This window comes from Pinus tabuliformis, chromosome 6 (genome assembly GCF_031772625.1).
Source record: "Pinus tabuliformis cultivar Carrire ecotype Pingquan chromosome 6, CPIR1, whole genome shotgun sequence".
NCBI lineage: Eukaryota > Viridiplantae > Streptophyta > Pinopsida > Pinales > Pinaceae > Pinus > Pinus tabuliformis.
This window is the reverse complement of record NC_142292.1, coordinates 1,330,770,843-1,330,782,689: the sequence shown is the minus strand read 5'-3', so window position 1 is coordinate 1,330,782,689 and position 11,847 is coordinate 1,330,770,843. Positions and strand designations below refer to the sequence as shown.

Genomic DNA, 11,847 nt, shown 5'->3' with positions numbered 1-11,847 from the left:
GGTTTCCCTGCAATACCCCTTAATTCAACTTCCTTTCCTTCCATAGAAAATTTGATGAAAAGTTCTTGAAAATTAAAAGCTATTGTACCCAAGGATTGTAGCCATTGGACTCCTAGTACAACATCAGCACCTCCCATTGGAATGGAAAGCATTGGGCTAGTCAATACATATTCTCCCATGGATAGCTTGATATTATGGCACCTTCCAGAGCAATTTATTGTTCCTCCATTTGCAATCATCACTTGACACTCTGGTGCTGGATATAGGAAGCAATTCAATTCTTTTGCTACCCTACAATGAATAAAATTGTGGGTGCTTCCTGAATCAATCAACACTATTACCTTTTTCTTCTTGATTTGTCCTTCTATCTTGATGGTTTGAGGAGTGGTAATTCCTGCCAATGCATTACAAGATATGGTCGGATTTATTTGTTCTTCATCTAGGCTTTGTTCCTGGAGTATATCCTCTTCTTTTGACCTTTCTTGCTCCTTTTCTTCTTCCTCTTCACAATCTATGTAGAATAATTTCTTCTCAGCACACTTATGACCTTTAGTGTATTTGCTATCACAACTGTAACAAAGCCCTTTTGCTCTTTTTTCTTCCAATTTTTGTGGTGCCAACCTTATAGGTTGTGGAAGACTAGGGGCAACAACACTTCCATCTTTATAGTTGTAAGAGGTATGCTTCCTGGTTGCCATAATTTGGCTTTCTATTTTTCTTGCTAACCTGAATGCCTTCTCTAATGAATCAGGTTCCCAAAGGCGAACATCATGTTGGATATTATCCTTTAAAGACCCTATGAACACATCAATCCTATGCTCCTCTGGAATATCTTTTACCCTTATGTTCAATTTTTGGAACTCCTCAATGTGCTCCATTACTGAACCCTTTTGTTTGAGACTTATCAATTGGCTAAAAAAAGTGTTGCTTTTTGTATCCTCATAATGTGCTATCAATTCTTCCGTAAAAATTGCCCAAGTGATAATTTTTTTACGAGAGCAAAGCCATTGATACCATACAAACTGATTTGGTTCCAAATATACAGTTGTCATACGTACCTTTTGTGTGTTTTGCACATTATTGAGATCGAAGAATTGCTCCATCTGTAATATCCATGTGGCAGGATCCTTGCCATCAAACTTCCTCATATCGATTTTTGGAATATGGTGAGTCTTCGATCCAACATTAGCATCTATGGAATCATGATTAACATTTCTTTTATTCTCATTATGAGTTTCCTTTAGTACCCTTTCATCCTTAGTGCCCATTTCTTGTAGCAACTTATTCATATTTATCTTCAATTCGTCCATGTCTGTCTTCAAATCTGCCATGTCTCTCTTCAAATCTGTGTTTGAATCATCTATCTTAGCTTCCATGCCCTTTATCTTAGATTCCACGCCATTTATCTTAGCTTCTGTTAGCTTTTGTGAGCGTGACATTTGTTTCACTTGTTCTTTTAATTTTGATATATCATGTAGCATTTCTTCCTCTTCTTCATGAGTCATGCTAGAGCTTTTAGATTCCTTACTAGGTGTTTGCATTTTCTTTCCTCGGGGCATCAATTACCGATAATAATGCTTTACTATGCCCTTGGAATTCCTTCAAACCAAGCTTATGCAAAAATTTAAAAAAAAAACTACACAACTTTCTTCACTTTGTAGAAGCCTGATATTGAATCTGATGTATCTCTGTAATTTCAGATCATTCAGTTCTAAAATTTTGACTTGTAGTAGCCTTCTGAGTCCTCTTTCCAATGCCACAAGTCTGACCCAAATTGGTTTCTCCAAGGAAGAGTTATGCGAAATCTCACACAATGACTTGCTTATAGACTAGTTCAGTAGAGCAAACTTGTACGACGTGCCACGAGTCATTGTTTCGACCTATGGTTCTGAAAAATGCATACAAGAAACTACAATCCATCCTCTTTCTGTACCTTCTTATGAAATTTCAATCCGATCCTCAGATAGAAACTTATGACGATTTTCCCCAGGTCACCTATTTTGAATGTAATTCAGGAGTCTGCAAGAAGACCAACTTCCTCAGATCATATCTCCGAAAATATCGCACGAAAGGCTCTGAAATTCGGAACCAATGTTCAGCGCGATTTCTTCTCAAATGGTTTTTTTTACGACTTCTAAAACATCACAGAAAAAAGTTATAGCGAAAATGCCACGATGACCTGTTTGGAGCAGCGAAACCCTAGAATCCAAAGTTCTGATACCAAATGTTATGAAACCAGCTCAAGAAAAGATAGAAAAGATAGATCAACGCCTTAGAATTCAGCCTCTTCGAGGGGGCAACCTCCTTTACATTTCATAAATGAACAATTATTGGATGATTCAAATGAAAAAACCTCCTTTTTATATATAGGAGTCTAAGGAGTCACAATATAATCCAGTCGACCTAACAATAATAATATAAAGCCACAAAAATAACAATAGAGGGATTCTATGGGGCACAGAAATAACAATATGGGGGTAATAGGGGCACAACAATATAAATAAGGGGTATAACTACAATAGTAATGGGGTAATCACTAGTATTATAGGGACCCAACAAACTGCAACCCCAAGCATAAATATCCATAAACTAAGGGCTCCTAAGTCCCTAAAGGTGTTGTTCCAACCCCTAAAAGAACAAGGTCAACTGATTACAGCTTCTCCTAGAAGTTCTCCATGAAAAACCACTTAGAACTGGTCAAAACTAGATCATTTCACCTGCTCCATAGGCAAAGTGCGTTGCATCCCACATGAATACACACAGTAGGTGTGTTGCATGTCAAAAATCCCTTCTATGGTGTGCGATGGGTGAGAAGAGACAAATGGCAGGGTCAATCCGCAAGGTGGAAAAGCATGGAATCTTCCAGAAACTTCTAATGTGACACTTGCCTCTCTGAATTCGACTAGGGATGAGTAAGAGATCATCAATCTCCAAGTGGAATCAAGAACTATCAGAGGGGAGACACTAATCAAATATCAAAAGCTGACTCACCTCCCTTGCAGACATCTATATATGGATCCCTCATCCCAGAGATCCAGAGGCTGGAATTTTGTATCTTGTAAGGAAGTGCTACTGGTTTATTGGTGCAACATCATAGTGTTAGGTGATCTACGCTTTTCATGAGGTGAAGAAGGGCTTCTTGTTGAGAGGATGATGCTGGGTCAGAACAATTGGTTGTAATTCTCTTGGCTCTTACTTGATTATCAATAAAGCTATTCAAGTTTTCCTTCATACTCTTGTATGATTTATGTTTTGTGCATTTGTATGGTCAATTTACATCTGATCCTATATTGTTTATGATAATAGATCTATGTTCTCATATAGTGTTATGCTGCTTTGATTCTACAGGTACTCTGTGAAGCTGGGTATACAAGAAAGCAAGTAGCAAAAGACTATCAGAAGAGAGAGGAATCGAGCAAGGAACCAAGCGTAAGACAGAGGTTGGTCTCCTTTATTCTTCTCTCATCTATCTTTCATAAAGGAAAATGAAAGTGGTTTTAAGTTTGCTTGTTTCTAAGGTAGCCACCAGCCTTAGTGGGATTAGTAGCTCTGCATAGTCACTATTCCCAGTAACAAAATGGCGACTCCGCTGGGAAGCGAGTAGATTGTTTGTTCATCTACATTTGTTTACTTTATAAACTTACAGACGGAGCCTGAAGTCAAGCCAGCTAGCCTTCGAACTGCATTTGCTATGCAAGTGCAAAGTAGATCAACGATGCTTCAATCAATCTCCGGGTTTTGTTTATGAATTAAACAATTGATTTACAAGCTCTCTAATTGCCCTTGTGGTGGCTCTAGTAACCTCCTTAGATCTACCCCTGTGATTGATTTACTGATTACCACTTGCTTGGCCTAAATACCTGAACTGAACTACAAATTGTGACCCGGAATCCAATCAAAGTCTCATCCCTGGTCCAACGCACTGTCTATTTTGTGAACTTCAAATGCAGCGCACTTCCCGAGTGTAGTAGGTGCATTGCATTTCAGTTTCACTGTGTTACAGGTGCGTTGATCAGACAAGGCCTTGTTCCTAAATTTTGGTTTCTGTGTTCACTCTTTTCAGATCTATTTAGGAGTTTTGCTGCCTGTAGTCAGTACACCTCTGTTTGAAACCCCTTTCCTTGCTGATATTCCGCCTCCATTGTGCAAAGAACTGTAAATGTTTTTATGTATTTTTTGAGTCATTTTCAGTTCTCCTTTACAAAGAAGTAGCGTAGTTGTACTGTCGTTTCTTGATTTGAAAGTGTCACAAGTGTCGTTTTCAATCATAGAAGAGAATCTGATTGTTCTTGATAGTTGATTATCCTGTTACTCTTGTATTTGATCTGAATTAGTAGTTTTCCTAGTGTCGAAAGCAAGTTTTCAATTCCAAATTGCAAAGTGTTGTCATTGTCCTCATTTTGTCTTGAAAAGAAACTTGTTAGTAATTGTCGCTTTGAAAAATAATTCAGATTTGCGCTTAGATTTCTTTTTATCATTTACACATTAAGATGGGTGAAAACAAATACATGCATGTGCATTTTCATTTAGACTATTTGTCGGTTTGATTTAGGACAGTGAATATAGTGTGTGCTCTATGCTCTTTGTTGAAAGAACGCCATCTCTATTTCCTTAGTAGCTAGGATTTTCATTTGCAAAAAGAAGACTAAACAACTGTTTATCATCTTAGATTGCATTTTAGGAATTGTACATCTACATTACGTGGTGAACCTGAAAGGCAAATTTATTAAGCAAGATCAACTATAAAATAAATTTAATGAATCTAATAACGCTTTTGAACCTAACGCACAACATCTAGAAGTCTAGGCTAGAGACGTATTCCGGCGTCGTAAAGCCTGGTAACTGTTGTTTTCATTGTTGGTTGGGTGATTCCTCCAATTTGAGACGATAAGTGCCAATACGAACTTGTGCTCCCACGTACCATCGAGTATATTTTGGGAGACCACAATAGGCTTTATCCTTTATCCATAGGAAGCCGTGTCTGTCGCCATATCGATCGCAATGCATTGAACACTACATTCTAGAAGATTGACTGCCGTACTGTAAAAAGTATTCTGCAGTTTTGCGATTGGTTTGGTAATCCCTCTGTCTAGATTTCCAGAGCAGTCCCTTTCATTCCTTTTCAGACTCCTTAATGGAAAAAGTCCATCTGAGCACTTGTCACTTCAGGCTCATTAAAAATCAAAGGCGACTAGAGTCACCTTTTTTTTTTCTCGACTCTTAAAAATTGAAAAAACAAGTTGTGTCAAAGCGTCTAAAATTTATTTTAAACAGAATAATTATCACCTTTCCTACGTTGGTCTTAGGTTGAGGAAAATGGATTCCACCAACCAAGGAGTTCCCCTTGGAGGAAATCCTAGTCCCTTCTCCTCTTGGGGAGATGTTGGTGCACCCCATATGGCCACATTGTCACTTCCAGGATTGACAATTGGCTTGCCCGTATGGCTCTTCTCAACCTCCGTCGTTCAGAACACCACGATTCCTGAACAATCGAGTCAGCAACTAAACGATTCCAGAGTTACCCCCCAACCCTCTACTTCGTCCAATTCTTTCGCTCCTCCTTCCTCTTCGCTTGATGAAGCTGGTAAAGCCAAAAATCAAGTACCTGAGAAGAACAAGGAAAAGAAGAAGAAAGAGAAAAAGAAGAAGGAGCCAAAGGCGAAAAGGGGCAACCAAGCGTCATCTAGTGAAAATCCACACACTGCACCGACCAGGCCTAAATCGCCATGTGTCATTTGCAAGGGAGACCACTATCATCGAGATTGTCCTTGCATCCCTCGGATCTTAAGGGACTGGTCTCCTCGTTTGCACAACCCGGTGTCGTCAACCTCTGATGATCATGTTGAAAATACACCGTCAACTAGTGAAAGTGAAGCCCCTGGACAAAAAGGAAAATGTAAATTTCCTTGTAAGCTGTGTGAGGGCGATCACGCCATACACCGTTGTCCATTCTTAGACGAGGCTAAAAGAGTTTTGGATGACCGTCCGGTTTCACCGTTCCGGCTTCCTCCTGGATATAATAAACTCTTGCCGAGTCTGTCACTAGTTGAAAATCCGGCTGACACGCCCTTGTGGTCGGCCGAAGCGTCTATCATTGAAGATAAACCATCTGAATGCATACAAGATGAAAGTCAAAAGGTCGAGGTGGCAGTTGACCCGGTCTTGCCTTCAGAGGTTCCATCTTCAGATGATACAGTCATCGAAGAGAACAAGGATGACACCATCCAAATTCTTTTCTTAAGCACTGACTCCGATGAACATGGGGGCAACTTACCCGTTCCTTTACCGCAGGAAGGAAGTTCGTCAAAGTCGTACTCGACCGTCTATTCAGTCCCACCTCCAAGCAACCTAGTTGTTTCCTTTGACTAGAATCTACTAGGCATACCCCGTTTACCGCTAGTGTACCATTTCGAATCATTGCTCAAATATATAGAATGGTCATGGCCGGTACCATCATAGATGAAGGGGCTTCTGTGAGTATCCTTTCCTCAAATTCTTGGAAAGCACTTGGTTCGCCATCGCTTTTGCCTGAAATGAGAAATCTAACAAGCTTTGACAAAGGAACCAGTCGACCGTTAGGGATCCTTCCCAATGTGCCCATTACATTGAGAGGGAAAACCGTTCACATGAATGTAATGGTAGTCCAAGGACCCCTAGATTATAATTTACTCCTTGGACGAGACTATATTTATTGCATGGGAGCCATTGTCTCCTCACTCTTTAGAGTAATGTGTTTTCTGCATGAAGGAAAAGTGGTCAAGCTCGTAGACCAACTTTCATTCCCCAGTTCACGCATAGAAAATAGTCATATACCATCCCTGAATGGTCTTTTCACGCAAGGAATGTCTCATCAATCCCCAGTCCATCCACCTGATGAGCGCGAGTGATTCGGGGGACATGACTGAAACCCAAGGGGCATGCACCCTGGTCTGCTTCGGCAGAAAACTTCAGGTATAGGGTAGGTTTCCGCGAAGGATACATGACTAGTCTGACACACCCGTCCGTTTAGGAAAATGGGGATTAGACTGTGTTATCACAAAATCCAGCACTGAAGGGCTGCTGATCAGGTAGACTCTGTGTAACTATTTCAGACCAAGCTTTCGACTAAGGATTAGCCTCCCTAGCCTGAGAGGGCTCTCTCAAGAAAAAGTTATTGATTTTGAATGTTGATAAGAGGGCTAACTCTTGTACAATAGATTTAATGAACTTGCTGGCTGGACAAATATACAAATACATCCATTGGGCTTATGGGGTCAAACATGCTACAACAAACAATGATATTTCCTCTACATAGAAGTCAGGGCATGTGACATTTAAATGTTCAAAATATAACTCTTATAAAACCACAGTTCATAGAAGAGTACAGGAAGTCAGAGCAACATATGTGAATTCTGAGTGATTACTCCTCTAAGCAACTGAAAAAAGACATGAAGGACAAAGTAAAACAATACATCTTGAACATGGAAATGCTGTATGAATCCTGAGAAGAAAGGCATATATCTTATATTACTGCAAACTGTTCTTTACACAAGCCAAAATAGCACTCTGTTTTCATAAAATATCCAACCCCCTCTACATCTCCTATTGATCCATATATAGGCAAACAAGCTTAACCACCTCGAGCTTCCTCCTCCAGCATGAGGGGAGCCTCGAAGGTGGCTATTGAATATCCCTATCTAGTGCATAACTAATTTATTAATTACAAAATGTCTAAACTGAAATCACAAATGGTTTTCATTTAATCAAAATCCTAAATCTTTGCTCCTTGTCGCATGATGCTTTTCTGGCTTTTGACACATGTCCTTTGCTGCTTGGGTTGAGGTGTCTTGAAGGAAAGTACACTAAATGAGTTGGCCTTGGATTCCAGTCACATAGATGGCTTCATTAATTAACCAAGGAAGGTGCTCTGTTTTCACGGCTTCTGTCTCCCATCACTCTTCATCACTTTAAAAACATGTCCACTGTTCTTTAATTCTTCCTGAACAACGCATATCACCACATCTTTCAAATAAACTGGAAACCTTATGAGCTGAACAGGTGTCTGCAGTTGCTAATTGGCTCTTAATATAATATGTTTTCCATCATCCTAAAATATAGGAAACTTTTCCTGTCTGTCAGTCTTTGCTTTGCCTCATCATATTCGAACCTAAAAGAGCTTACCTTTTATCCTTAATTGACTAAAATAGAGCGGACTGCCACATATTGGATGTGCTGTAGGTTATACTGATAAACAAGTGTCTCTCTTTCAAGTTTCTCAGTCATCTTCACCATCATAGCTGCTCTGTGTTTAAAATCATCACCTACAGCAGTTTCGTAGCGCGCTACGAAACTGCTGTGTGATTTCAAAAACACAGTCTTGTGATATGCATAATAAATTCTACTGTACTTTTAATAATCCCTAACAGGATCCCTGCTCCTCTCTCTGTCGTGATAACGATCACCATTGGTTGATTTTGAAATAGCATCACTGCCATTCCTGTCACGAGGCAGTATTCGACGCACAGGTGAGGCATCTCGGGTAGAAGCACAATGTGGTGCATGCTGGCCAAATTACACAGATAAAGCAGCTTTAACTGATGGTGGCCTTCGGGCAGTGTCATCTGATCCATAGTGATTAGTATCACCAGTCACTCCTGCATGCCGAGTGGGAGGATTCATTCATTCCAAATGAGCAGTAATTTGACACATGATAGGTACCGGTATGTGAGGAAAAAGTGTATCGAAATAGTACTGGCCTAGAAGTAAATCATGAACATAAACACCCATTGTGGTCATCCTTCCATTTGATCCTGGAGAAAATTCCTCCTCGTCCTTAACATAAGGCTCGACCCAAACCCATAACGTCTTAGGATCTGCAACATAACGCAAGTACAGGAAACCACTACATCTCATGTATGGAGAATCCTCGTGCTTAAGAAGCCCATGTATTTGCTTCACTGTCAACTTCATGGTAAAAAATTTGTAGAGAAGACAAAATGCTGTAAACGGGCCCCTACAATTCCCTTCTTGTAATGAGCTATACTCTGATGTATATCTCCTTCACGCTTCACCTTTGTACCAAGGTCTGTAAGGGCTATAGTCATGTTATTCTTAGCGATTTCAAAATTAGGATATACAGTCAAACACCTCTCAAAGAGCAGCAATAAAAACTGGACTTCCCATGTGGAACAGGTGTCCGCTGAACTGGTCTTTGGCACACTTTCAATGGGCGAATATAACGCTGGGTAGTATTACAGAAGACAAAATTTACCAAGAAATCATTTTGCATCTCTGTAAAAAACCTGCAAGGCAAAGCGACCAGAAAAAGAGACAAGGGAGATGTTCTCTGACATCTCATTTAGCATAACATTGTATGTGTCCATTGATAAACGTTCTGCTAGGAACTGATAAGTGAGTCTCAAAACGTCTAACAGTTGTTGCAACTCCACAACGGCACAGAGATCATGAGACTCAAAGAGTTCAAACAAGAAGTCAATATTTTCTCTGAAAATTTTATTCATCCTCTGCGTCCTTGGAATTTCCTTGTTTGGCGAACCAACTCCGTAAAAATCTCACGTATTCCATGGAACCCGCATTTTTCAGGGTGAATGCGCTCATTCCACTAAGCATCAATTTCGCCCTCTGTCCCCACTTGATAAACTCCGGCAAAACAGTCCCAACAACGCAAATCAAAGGCGAGAAAGAAAGAGTTTAGATATCTTGTGTCAATGGCTCAATTTGTCTTCCTCCATTTGCGCATGAACAGAATGATCTATAACACCCGGCAATTCCACAAACATGATCCACAATCCGGCGCGCTGTTGTAGAGGCCATGTGTCATATAATTGACACGTATATTATTACTTATCCATAATCGGTTTTACCCACAGCAGAAGAAATCTCCACCGGCCCATTTTAATAGTCCTCAGCCATAATATGAAAACGGTGCTCCCATATAGACCCGTATGTTGACACGTATCATTTGGGAAAAACTCCTTCATTAACATTGCATTTGTTGAGAGATTTGTATCTATCAGCAACTCCAGAACTTGAAACGGAATGTGTTCCTGGATACCATTCCCAATTTGTAACTTTCTTAATGCGGCATGAACAGGTAACCACAGCTCAAGCTACGTATCTGGTTCTTTAAGTCGATCCAATAATGCTTAAGCAGCCAATAAATGTTCTGAAATAACTGTCAACTTTGTCACCAAAGCAAAAATATCTGGTTGCAAATGTTTTGGAGCCTTATCTAAAACAAGAGCAATTTTCTGAGTTGTGACCTCTGTCTCGGTTCTGGACCACCGTGGGGAACTACACCATCGAATGCCTTGAGAGAATCGACAATCAACCCTAATAGTTCTTCAGATTGCTCTGGCCATTTTGTCTCTTGCTTTTGATTAGAATTGTTCACTCTCGAAGACTCTTGTGCAGTTGATTCTAGAGGTGATGAAACAGGCCAAACTGCAGCCTTTTCCGCATACACTGTTGCCAGTAAGTCAGTGCTTTGCACTGTTTGCTCCATCCATCCCAACATCAAGGCGTTAATCTACAGGATTATTCAGAGATTCCAGTGTTCCATTAAAACCTTTAATTCTCTAAGAAGTGAACACTCCCCTGCGCAAACATTATGGCAAACATTTTTATGACACTGAATGTGGTCTTCCCATCTGTAAACACTTGAGCCAATGTTCCAGCTCCTTCAATAGCTTCTGGTAGTATGCTGTGACAACACCTGACTCAGGAAACAATATGACCATTGCATACTTGAGCATAAAATATATCAAAACTTGCATCTTTACATGCTTCATGACTAATTTAAATGTCTCAACAATTGAGCTTGCAGGTTTTGGACTGTCCTCTGAAATACATCATAGACTCACAACCTGTTGGCATGAAGCAACCAGCAATCCTGCATTCTCCTCGAAACTATACTCAATCCAAAACAGCAGAAAACCTCTGTTATCCTCTGTAATCAAAGATACTCTAACATATTCCTTTGGCTTAAATGAGCCTTTTCATCCGAGCATTAGCTGAGAAATCTTCAAGATTTAGCCAATAAGTAAGACTATCAAGAATACCACCTGTAGTTTACATTACTTTGTTTGGTGATTGTTCATGTGTGTTAATAAAGATATTCCTTGTTGTGCTGACTGCCTTTGTTCCAAGGGTCACAAGCAATCTTCGGTCAAGACCATCTGCAACGGGCTGGGAGAAATAGCCCACTAAAGGAGCCATATGTATCCTGCCTATAGTTCAGAACATCATCGGAATGTCTGAGTTGTTTATTTTCAAGCCTATACTCATGCATAACTCAGTGGATTTTGATAAACATGACCGCTGGTGAAAATGGCAATGGTTTTGGGAAAATTCCCAATTTGGTAGCGCAGCCAGTGCAAGGTTAGTGATTTTGCTACGAAATCACTAAAACAGATGGCGCTGCTAAACTGCTAATGAATTTATGCGCTGCGAAACTGCTAAAAGAATTCAGGCACTGCGAAAACACCCTGGTCTTTAAACTAGGCTAAAAATTTTTAACTACAGCATTTTCAGTGATAACAGTGGCTCCACTAGGGATAGTGTGCCCTTGTGGTGCGCTAAGAACATGCAGCTCCAGTGCCTTACCCATTTGTAACAAACAAAAATTTGCTTGACAAGCATGACTGTAGGAGAAAGAAACTACTGCTACTGAAAAATAAATGCTCAGCCAACCTTGAGCTTATTTGCAATCTACCTACCTACCCTATCAGCTGTAAACTCCACTTGTAGCTCAAGCAACATGATATTTCGAATGTAGCCAATCATTCATCTTATCTGACATTTGAGTCCTTTGGCTATGCTTGAAACAAAAATAAATCAGATACTGAA

At 40.1% G+C, this 11,847-nt stretch overlaps 1 pseudogene; it reads right to left on the bottom strand.

Moving 5' to 3' along the window:
- Positions 1-8,388: 8,388 nt before the first annotated feature.
- Positions 8,389-8,949, bottom strand: LOC149263510 (pre-mRNA splicing factor SR-like 1 pseudogene; annotated as a pseudogene).
- Between the last annotated feature and the right edge of the window lie 2,898 nt (positions 8,950-11,847).